General features: G+C 59.4%; 1 long non-coding RNA gene across 1 annotated transcript; it reads left to right on the top strand.

Moving 5' to 3' along the window:
* The first annotated feature begins 2,049 nt into the window (after nt 1–2,049).
* On the top strand, nt 2,050–5,803 carry LOC142825622 (uncharacterized). The gene is made up of 3 exons (XR_012899984.1): nt 2,050–2,208; nt 3,359–4,380; nt 5,181–5,803. It is a non-coding gene; the product is annotated as an uncharacterized LOC142825622 (long non-coding RNA).
* Nucleotides 5,804–9,368: the final 3,565 nt, after the last annotated feature.

Here is a 9,368-nt window from a genome sequence, read left to right as displayed (position 1 = left end):
GTAGTTAGGCTTTTATGCTGTATGTGTTAGATTGTGACTAAGTTGTGTATTTGCTCTGTTGTGTGGGACTGGGTTGCGATGTAATTGTTGTCTTGCACTGTGTTGTGTATGTACCACATTATATACCATAATGCGTGATGTGTACGTGCTGCGTTGGGGACTGCTGTGTATTTTTATTGGTGTGTGAGTTGTGCGGTTCTCAGCTCTATTACTTACATGCTATGCTGTGAACCAGTGTGTCCTAGGCTGTGTTGTGTACGTGTTGCATTGCACTTCTGGGTACATGCTGGGTTGTGCGAGGTTGTGTTACTGGACACGTTTTGAGTTGTGTGTATTGTATTGCTGGATATGTGCTGGAGTGCGTGTGTTGTGTTACTGGATATGTGTTAGGCTGTGTGTGTGGAGTTGGCCTAAGTACGTGCTGCATGGTTGTGTGTTGGATTCTGCTGGGCAGTGTGTGTTGTGTTGGGCACGGGCTGGAAGATGTGTGTTGTGTTGTGCTGTGCAGTGGGCATGTTGCGTTGCTGGGCTCTCTGTGTTGTGCTGGGGTGTGTGTGTTGTGCTGGGCACGTGCTGGAAGGTGTGTGTTGTGTTGTGCTGGGCGGTGTGCGTGTTGTGTTGCTGGCCTCTGTGTGTTGTGTTGTGCTGGGCGATTGCGTGTTGTGTTGCTGGGTTCCGTGTGTTGTGCTGGGGTGTGTGTGTTGTGTTGGGCACGTGCTGGAAGGTGTGTGTTGTGTAGCTGGGCTCTGTGTGTTGTGTTGTGCTGGGGGGTGTGCGTGTTGTGTTGCTGGGCTCTGTGTGTTGTGTTGTGCTGTGGTGTGTGTGTTGTGTTGGGCACGTGCTGGAAGATGTGTGTTGTGTAGCTGGGCTCTGTGTGTTGTGTTGTGGGTGTGTGTTGTGTTGCTGGGCTCTGTGTGTTGTGTTGTGCTGGGCGATTGCGTGTTGTGTTGCTGGGCTCTGTGTGTTGTGTTGTGCTGTGGTGTGTGTGTTGTGTTGGGCACGTGCTGGAAGATGTGTGTTGTGTTGTGGGTGTGTGTGTGTTGTGTAGCTGGGCTCTGTGTATTGTGTTGTGCTGGGCGATTGCGTGTTGTGTAGCTGGGCTCTGTGTGTTGTGCTGGGCGATTGCGTGTTGTGTTGCTGGGCTCTGTGTGTTGCGGTGTGTGTGTGTTGTGTTGCTAGGCTCCGTGTGTTGGGGTGTGTGTGTTGTGTTGCTGGGCTCTGTGTGTTGGGGTGTGTGTGTGTTGTGTTGCTGGGCTCTGTGTGTTGGGGTGTGTGTGTTGTGTTGCTGGGCTCTGTGTGTTGGGGTGTGTGTGTGTTGTGTTGCTGGGCTCTGTGTGTTGGGGTGTGTGTGTTGTGTTGCTGGGCTCTGTGTGTTGTGTTGGGGGGGTGTTGTGTTGGGGTGTGTGTGTTGTGTTGCTGGGCTCTGTGTGTTGGGGTGTGTGTTGTGTTGCTGGGCTCTGTGTGTTGGGGTGTGTGTGTGTTGTGTAGCTGGGCTCTGTGTGTTGTGTTGGGGGGGTGTTGTGTTGGGGTGTGTGTGTTGTGTTGCTGGGCTCTGTGTGTTGGGGTGTGTGTGTGTTGTGTAGCTGGGCTCTGTGTGTTGTGTTGGGGGGGTGTTGTGTTGGGGTGTGTGTGTTGTGTTGCTGGGCTCTGTGTGTTGGGGTGTGTGTGTGTTGTGTTGCTGGGCTCTGTGTGTTGTGTTGGGGGGGTGTTGTGTTGGGGTGTGTGTGTTGTGTTGCTGGGCTCTGTGTGTTGTGTTGGGGGGGTGTTGTGTTGGGGTGTGTGTGTTGTGTAGCTGGGCTCTGTGTGTTGTGTTGGGGGGGTGTTGTGTTGGGGTGTGTGTGTTGTGTTGCTGGGCTCTGTATGTTGGGGTGTGTGTGTGTTGTGTTGCTGGGCTCTGTGTGTTGTGTTGGGGGGTGTTGTGTTGGGGTGTGTGTGTTGTGTTGCTGGGCTCTGTGTGTTGTGTTGTGCTGGGGGGGGTGTTGCCTGCCTACGTGCCGGCTCCGTGGTGCTGTCGCCCCGCCTCCCCTGACGTCACACTGACGTCAGCTCCCGGCCCTATTTAGCCCGGCCCGGCCCGACTCGGTTCAGCCCTTCTCTACCCGCAGCACCGACTAGACAACGCGATGGACCCGCTCGTGCGCCCCACGGACCCTGCCTGCGCCGCGCCCGCCACCCGCTGCTGGAGCGCCCTGCTGACCGGCTGAGCTGGTAAGGGGGGGGCCCAACACCGGCCCTGGGGGGCTGCTTCCCCGATCCGCCTCCCCTGCCTGCACCCCGACACTGAGCCTGCACCCCAGATTCTGGTCTGGCTCAACCCAACGCCTCTCCCTCTGACCCCTCCCCCTTCTGGCCCATTTTAGGGGATCTGTTATGAGTCCCCCAGTCTGCCCCCCCCGGTGCCCCGCGTGGGGGTAATCCTGTCCTGTATTTGTTCAGTGCCCCAACAGTGCTTCCCCCTCTAGGCCCTGCGACGTGGGGGTGTTTCCCCAGGGTTCATGGGACCCCTCCTTCAGGGGGCTTCTAGGGCCCACGTAGCCATTAGGCACAGTGCCTAGGGCCCACGATACTTCCAGGGGCCCACGCCAATGTTTTAATTTCTTTTAAAATCAGAAGGAAAAAAAAGAACTTTTAGGGTCAAAGGAAACGTTTTAATTTTTTTCAAAGCAGGAAACAAACTTTTAGGGCCAACGAAAACTCTATTAAATTTTGCCTAAAACCGGGGGGGGGGGGGCAGTTGAAGTAATTCAAGTTATATCACAAATAATTTTTAATTTTTTTAATGGAGGAAGGGGCCCACAAAGCCAAACCTGCCTGGGGCCCACGAAAGTCATAATGTGGCCCGGGGGGCTTCCCAGCCCCTCTTCCTTCTGACACTGACCCCATGCCTCCCAGCAGCAGCAGCCCCCCAAAATCTAGCTCTGAGCCCCCACCCTTGGATCAAACCCGTTTGGGGGCTGTTGATCGCCCCCACCCCCATGCAGCTCTGGGGACCAGCTGGGGGTTGTGTAAGTGCATCCCTCACGTGTAGGAGCCAGCCAGGGTGTGTCCGACCTGAGTCACCCGGAGGGCTCCCGAAGATGGATGCCTCTGAGTCTTCCCCCACCCCACCCCACCCCTGGAAAAGAGCAGGTAGGGAGCAGACTCTGAGCTGCCCCCTCCCTTCGCTCTGTGTGGCTGCTGCGAAGTTGACAGTCCCTGGAGCTGGGGAGAGGGGGTCGCTGGGATCCTTTCCCAGCTGCAAAGGATGAGATGAGAGCCCCATGGATCCAATGGGGAGCACCCCACCCCTCCCCACGCACGTGCCTGTGGTCACTGGATTCTCTCAGGCTGACGCGTCTCCTGCCCTTCCTCATTCCAGCTCCCGAGGGAAGCGTGACTCCCAAACCTGCTGAGATGCTCCGCATTTGGTCCCCGCCACCAGGCGACCTCAGGGACACGCTCGCCTGGGTCTCTCGACTGCTCCGGGACCTCCTGAGCGACTGGCATTGCCTCCCCGCCGCCGTGATGAGGATGAGACGGCGGCAGAAGAAGGGCCGTGGGCCTGCCCGCCCACGGAGAGCGGGCGGGGATGGAGGGCGCCACGGCCAGGCCCCCCCGTTCCCAGCATGTCGGGAAGCCCTGGGGAAGGATGCTGACAATCCTGTCATGACCCAGGAGACAGGGGGACCAGGAGAAAATGTGGGGGAAGCCCCCAAGAGCCTTGTCACGGGGAGGAAGGGGCAAGGCGTGGAGAAGTCCGTGGGGAAGGGGCCACGGCCCGGCTAGAGATGGAGGAACATCTGGAGAAGGTTGGAGATGGTCAAAAGCTGCCTCCGGAAAGTCTGTCCCAAGCCTGGCAGGAAGGGGAAAGTCGGGGGAATGGTGAGAAGCCCGGAAGAGGCCTCCTGCCATGTGGGGAAGAGGCCACCAGCTGCCCGCCAGGTGATGGGACCCTGGCTTGTCCCGTCACTGACAACCACCCGGTCCTGTCCTTATTCTACCGCCCGGAGGAGGAGGAGGAGGACGACGGGGACTGGCTCAGCGAGGAGGAGGGAGGTGACGCAGGGGGCCGCTCCGGGGCAGACTGGACGGATGCGGAATTGGCGCTGGAAGGCGAAGGCTGGCGGGAGGCCGATGCGGCACTTCGCTTGGCTCCGGCCCCAGGGAGGCCCACCCGGCCGCGGCCCGAGGACCAGGCATTCCGGGTGTCCTTCTACCTCCCCTGGACCGGCCCTGCAGGATGAGGATGTGGGGGACCCCTGGACACCCCCAGAGAAGCCCTGGCCCATGAGACCTGGCCCCCCCAGGAGGATTCACTGCTGTGAGCTGGGTTCCCGGGGAGTCAAGGAGCCTTCCCAAGGAGAGACCAAGGACTCGCAAGGCAACTGGACAGCGAAGAAGGTGAGCCAGAGCCGGTTGGTTCTCTTTGGCTCTGGGAGGGGAGTGGGGTCTAGTGGGTAGAGGCAGGGAGCCAGGACTCCTGGGTTCTCTTTCCGGCTCTGGGAGGGGAGTGGGGTCTAGTGGGTAGAGGCAGGGAGCCAGGACTCCGGGGTTCTTTCTGGCTCTGGGAGGGGAGTGGGGTCTAGTGGGTAGAGCGGGGGAGAGGCAGGGAGCCAGGACCCCTGGGTTCTCTTACCTGTTTCCCTAAGCGCAGGCCCAGTGGCCTGCTGGGTAATTTCAGGGGTGACATCAGATTCACCTGCCTTCCCGGGCGAGGGGAATCTCACGCAACGGAGTGAAAGGGGCTGCTGGGTCCCGGGGGCTTCCCTGAGCTGAGTGCGTCACCTCACTCCCCCACTGCCCTGCCTTGGAGGGGTGGGGGCCCAGCCCTACCAGCGCTCCTCACTCCCACCCTGCGGCGCCCTCCCCCTTGCTTGGAAACCTCTCGTAATTTCCCTGTGACTCTGGGCTGTCCCCGAAGCGGTGACGTGGGCGGATGCGTCACTGGCTGCCTTCCCCCTGCCCTCCCCCAACACAGGCGCCTGGGGCTGGAGCAGGCTGGCTCCAAGCAGCAGCTGTGCAGAAGCTTAACGCTTGGGCAGGAGGGAGTGGGGGCTAGTGGTTGGAGCAGGGGAGGGGTGGGAGCCAGGACTTCTGGGTCTGATGCAGGGGTGGGGGTAGCCAGTGTTAGGGGCTTCCCCTCTCGGGTGCCCATGTCACTGTCTGGGTTCTCCTCTCACCCTCTGTCTCCCCCCTCCCAGGTGCGGTTCTCTGCCGTGGTCACAGTGCACCCCCTGCTGGTCTGGCCCTTCGCCAGCCGGGCTGCCCGCCGGGGGCCCTGGGAAGAGCTGGCCCGGGACCGGAGCCGTTTCCGCCGCCGCATTGAGCAGCTAGAGCCCATCCTGGGGCCCTGCCTGGAGCCAGGACACCGGGCCTGGGCCCAGAGGAAGATCCAGGAGGCAGGCCCAGAGTCCCTTGGTGGGGGACAGGGGAGGCAGGACACCCCCCTCCCGCCCAGCTCCGCGAGGATGGAGGACCCAGGCAGCCGGGATGGAAGACTGGGGTAGGGCACAGACTGGTCCCCCATGGGACGCCGCCCTGGACTCCCTCAACCCTTCAGTCTCCGGAGCTGGGGGGCTGGGAGCCAGGACTCCTGGGTTCCTTGGGCGGTGGCTCCCCTCTCCCTACCTCAATCCACAACCGGCATGGGGGCTTCTGGCTGGCCCAGCGGCCTCCGAGGGACGAGACAAACTTATGTTGGGATGGGGGGAGGGGGGATTTCTCAGGCACACGTGTATTTATGAATCTTCTGTATTTATTCACCCGCTGCCGGGCGCCGGCTTTTCTAGCACCTCCCCGTCTGGTAATAAATGTCGTACGCAAGGCAGGGGTCTGAGCCGAGTTCTTCAAGCCAGCCCACTGGGGGGGGAGAAACGGATGTTACCTGGATGTCTCAGGCTAGAATGACCCCTCTGGTCAGGAGTGGGCAATAACTTTTCATGGGGAGAGGGCACTTTTCTACGGAGCGGGGGTGGGAGGCTGGATGTGGCAGGGAACTCAGGGTAGGGGACTGGGGGTGAGACCTAGGGAGTGGAATGGGGCTATAAGTGCAGGAGAGGATTCTGGCCTGGGGCAAGGAGTGTGTGTGTGGGGGGGGGGGGAGGAGCAGGATAGAGGAGTGTATGGGGGGGAGGTGCAGGATAGAGGAGGGTGTGTGGGTGGAGGAGGGAGTTATGACTGGGGAAGTGGGGTGCAGGGGAGGATTCTGGCCTGGGAGGAGGGTGTGGGGGGAGGTGCAGCATCTGGGAGGGGCTGTGGGTGAAGGGGGGGTTATGAGTGGGGGTGTGTGGGGTGCAGCAGCAGACTCCAGCACGGGGAGGAGGGCGGTGTGTGGTTTTTTAGGGCAAGGAGTTCCCTTCACCCCAGCATAATTGTAGCACCCTCTCCCCGCAGCCCTGAAGGGGCGCACAGGCGGGGGGCCCAGCAGCCGGCCGCTCTGCCTGGGTGCCTGCCTGAGGGTCCCTGTGGGCCGGCTGTGAAGGGGGGGGCTGTCTCTTACCCACCCCTGCTTCAGCTGGAGTCTGAGCTGTGTGAGGCAACCTGGGGGGGGGGGGAGAGAAGTGAAGCACAAATGAATAAACCTCTCTCCATGCCCCCTCCTCCACCTGGGGGGGAACTATCTTATAATCAGTCTTGCTTAGCCCAGCCTGTTGGACTCGCTCCGGTTTAAATTAGGAGTCAGGCCAGGGGCATCCCCCCCAGCCTGGGTGCTCTCTGGGTGGGGGAGTGGGTGTCTATTTTCCCTCAGAGGGGCACTGGCTTTACAGGTTTTTCCCTCACACCAGGGGAGATTTGGGGGGCTGCCTCCCCGGTGCACTGTTCTGGGGGACTCAAACCCAGGTGCTGCCCAGGGCAGGAACTCATGTGTTCCCCATGGCCAGCGGGAGGCACTGATGGTGCTAGGGCCCCCGCAGCACGTGGGCCAGCCAAGGCATGTGGAGCCATTTGGCTGCCCTGCAGGGAGCCCCCGGGCACCCCTGGGTGTGGTGCAGTCTGTTCATCCAGGCACCTGGTACCTGCTCCATAACGCCCCCCCTCTGAGCCAAACATTTTCCTGGAGCACCCCCCAAAATTGCCCAGGCTGAACAAGAGCTGAGCTGGCCCAGTGCTGATTGCTGCTCCCTGAGCATGTCTAGCTTCAGCTTCCAGCCTCAATTCCTGCCCCCAAGCAGGCCCTGCTCAGCTAAGCCCCCCGTGGCTCCTAGTGCCTCTGGCCTGGCCTGGCTGTAATTCCACCACGTTCCCTAGAACCACAGGCCCCAGAACTGGGCGCCAGCCTGGATCCAGAGGCCAAACCCCCTCTCTGCTCCCACAAGTTGGTGCAGCTGATTGTCCTTTCACACACACCCTCTCCCTCCCCTACGGTTGAAAGCTGCAGGGCCAAGGTGCGATTTGCCTGGGGTCAGCGGCCAGGCCTTGTTCTGCCCCATAGGAACCCCTTTAGCATGCAGCAGTTGCCCCCAGCTGACTCAGCAAGCCCCCCAGGCAGCACTGGGAGTTGGGGTCCCATGGGACCAGCTGGCAGGAGCAGATAAAATAGCTTGGTGGGGGATGGGATGGGGCACAACCTAGCCCCTTTTACTGCTTCATGGCCACCAGGGGCAGGAGGCGATAGGGATGCACTGAACTTAGGGAGGGGAAGTATTTTCCTCCTCTGCCTTCCGCAATGTGGGTTTTAGTCTTTTAGTGGGAAAAATCCCCTTGCCATGAGCCAATTTACAGCCCCCCGCTGCCCTGCTCCTTACCTCAGTGGCTTTGAACTAAAAGGAAAACGGGCGTGTTTTATTGAAACACCTTTTTCAAACCCTTGTTTTATGAAGTTAATTTGGGTAACGTGCTCAAAGGGGAATTCCAGCAAGCAGAGTTTTTTTCCTTCATCCCTAAACACTCCGGCTGCGTCTAGACTGGCACGTTTTTCCGCAAAAGCAGGTGCTTTTGCGGAAAAACGTGCCAGCTGTCTACACTGGCCACTTGAATTTCCACAACACCACGGACTTCCTACTGTCTGAAATCAGTGCTTCTTGCGGAAATACCATGCTGCTTCCGTTCGGGCAAAAGTCCTTTTGCACAAAAGGGCCAGTGTAGACAGCTCAGATTTGTTTTGCGCAAAAAAGCCCCGATGGCGAAAATGGCAGTCGGGGCTTTTTTGCAGAAAGGTGCGTCTAGATTGGCACGGACGCTTTTCCACAAAAAGTGCTTTTGCAGAAAAGCCTCCGTGCCAATCCTGACGCTCTTTTCCGCAAATGCTTTTAACGGAAAACTTTTCCGTTAAAAGCATTTGTGGAAAATCATGCCAGTCTAGACGTAGCCTCCCTGGTTGCTCTGTTTCAGCACACAAGGGCTACGGGCAGCTTGGCTTCCGCTAGGATTAGCGTTTGGTTTTGAAACATTAAGCAGCGCGCGAAGGGTGCCGCACACAGCCCTCCTCCAACCGGCGCCCTGTTCCGTACGGCATAGACACGCGCCCTCCTCTTCTAGGGGCAGCTGCCGGCTGTAGCTCAACACTCACGGCTGTCATGTCTAAGAACTCAACTAGGTTTGGCAATTCTGCCTCCTTTCTGAGCAGCAATCCCCCTCCAGGCTCAGCCCGTTTTCCTGGCACAATCCACCCTGACCGTGCTTTCGGTGCTGATCCCAGAGTGCTGCCGACCGAATGGGGTAGTCCTAGCGCCTGCCAGCTAGGAGGAGTTTGACTGATCCCATGAGGAGTTTAACTGATCTTTGGGGGTTTTCCATAGAGCAGGATCGGCCCCTCTGGAGGCCATGGGAGGTGTTAGCTGGGGGAGAAGGATAAAAACGCCAGGCGCAGGGCTACAAGGGAGGAGGAGGGGTCACACAAACAGGCTCTTATCCCTCTGCCATCAGCAACCCCTTAGAAACTCTCCCCCCAGGACCCCCCTCCCCCCCCAGGGTCACGTTCCCTGGAGACAGGGCAGAGGGTTCCAGACTCACTTGGACCAAGTGGCAGTTTCAGGACTTAAAGAAACCCCCCTCTCCCCCCACTCCACCCCACCCCAGCAAGCCCAAAAATGAGACCTGTTTACATCTTAAATTATCCCTTTATGTGGGAAACCGGTGATGCAGCCCTGGGCTACAGGGCAGACTGGGAGAGCAGCAGAGCACCCCACGCGCTGGTAGGTTGGGGGTTGAGGGAGAAACCAGGGGCAGGCCAGATTCACCTGCCAGGTCAGTTTTCTTCCACATGAGCTGGGGCAGGTGTCAGGGGGCTGTCCCTCCCCCCCAGGGCAGCCCAGGTGACCCCCAAACTCCTACCAGGTCTGGGTGCCCCCTGCCCCATTTGCTCATCATTAGAACAAGTATTTCTATCACAGAGCTGTTCTGTTGGGTCCAGCCCAGCTGAGAAGCTCTGCCCCCTAGGAAACTCCACC

This window comes from Pelodiscus sinensis, unplaced genomic scaffold (assembly GCF_049634645.1).
Source record: "Pelodiscus sinensis isolate JC-2024 unplaced genomic scaffold, ASM4963464v1 ctg125, whole genome shotgun sequence".
Taxonomy (NCBI): Eukaryota; Metazoa; Chordata; order Testudines; family Trionychidae; genus Pelodiscus; species Pelodiscus sinensis.
The sequence above is the reverse complement of the archived record's forward strand: the minus strand, read 5'-3'. Positions and strand labels throughout refer to the sequence as shown.